Here is a 1,715-nt window from a genome sequence, read left to right as displayed (position 1 = left end):
CGTACGCTGATGACTGTACGATATTGACGTCGGGCAATGGAAGCGATGGCATGTGTTCGAAGGTAAACAACTACCTCTCCGACCTTTCTCGTTTCCTCACTGCACGGAACCTCCAACTTTCCCCCACCAAATCCACAGCGACCATATTCACAAACTGGACGAAGGAGTATAGACTGGAACTTAACATTGCAATCGACGGCGTCAAAATTCCGACTGTCAACAACCCTAAGATTTTAGGTGTCACTTTCGACAGTCTATACTCTTTCTCTCCGCATACAACCGCGATCATCGCCAAAGTACAAAGCCGCAACAAAATCCTCAAGTCGCTAGCCGGCAGCACATGGGGAAGCCACAAAGAAACGTTGTTTACAACTTACACGGCAATCGGCCGGCYGGTCCTCAACTATGCAGCACCCATATGGTCGCCGGAATACAGCACTCCGGACCAYGACGGGAAGCCTCCTGATGTCTCCCATCGAGCACCTACATAGCGAGACGCTTACGCTCCCAGTTAAGGAGCATAACGAACTCCTCTCCAGGCAGTTCCTGCTGGGATGTTTTCGTAGAAATCACCCTTGCAGTCACCTGCTTGGAGCGGAACCGCCTCCTAGGAGAATCAAGAGGTCATTCCTTGACCACGTCGACGACATCGAACAATACGCCGACAGGACCTCGGACGCAACAGACTTCCGAAAGGCACTGACCACCATTCACAGTGGAGCCATCAACACCTTCACCGACTCCCTCCCCGTGAATGGCGTACTTGGAGTCAAATCACCACACATAGCAGACGAAGAGCTCGAGCTGCCACGAGAAACGCGAGTGACCCTTGCGCAACTTCGTTCTGGATATTGTAGCAGGTTAAACTCCTACCCATCCAGAATAGACCCAGACATACCCAACGTAAGTCCTGCATGCAATGAGTCTCCGCATGACACTGACCAGCTCTTTGCATGCCCAACCAACCCCACCCATCTAACACCCTTTTCCCTCTGGTCCGATCCCAACACAGGAAAGAGTAGTTCAGTCATCAAGATATGATATAAATTTTAGAATATTATCATAGTTTTAGTTATTTGTGTTTATTAAATATAAATCACATATTATACATATACATATGTAGATGGAAACAGTGTTCACAACTCAATTATAACTTAAAAAATGTTGGAAAGTATTTTTTATTGTAATTAATATAGAAAAAAGTATCACGTAAAAAAACAAAGAAAAATTGTTAAGAATCCTACATATTTGGTTTTTAGGATGTGGCAACGTTCGTTTTCCTCATAAATTTAAACAATCTAACCTATACAGCGACGAGTGAGATAAGTGATTTTTAATTAATAAATTCAGGTAAAATATTACAAAATAAAATTGAAATGTGAACTTATTCCAATGTTTAGAGTGTATATTTAAATAATCGGAGTGAATTAGTGAAAGATAGAGAAATACCATGTGCTATTAGTGCAAATTTTAAACTTTTAATCGTGAATATTTTTATATTATTTTTGGATATTCCTCGGGTTGTGTTTAGTATCGCGCCGGTTAATTTTGGCTCACCGTGCCTAAATGAGAGAACCAAATGGAAAATTTTAAACACGCATGTATGCTTAAATTATCGAACTTTGTTTTAAATAATATTTTATAAAAATCGGTTCACAAATTTTTCCACAAATTCACTTTAAAAAATGCTATTTTTTGCAAAATTCTAAATATAT

Source organism: Bactrocera latifrons, unplaced genomic scaffold (genome assembly GCF_001853355.1).
Source record: "Bactrocera latifrons isolate USDA-ARS-PBARC rearing strain unplaced genomic scaffold, ASM185335v1 scaffold_557, whole genome shotgun sequence".
Taxonomy (NCBI): domain Eukaryota; kingdom Metazoa; phylum Arthropoda; class Insecta; order Diptera; family Tephritidae; genus Bactrocera; species Bactrocera latifrons.
This window is presented reverse-complemented; position numbering follows the sequence as displayed.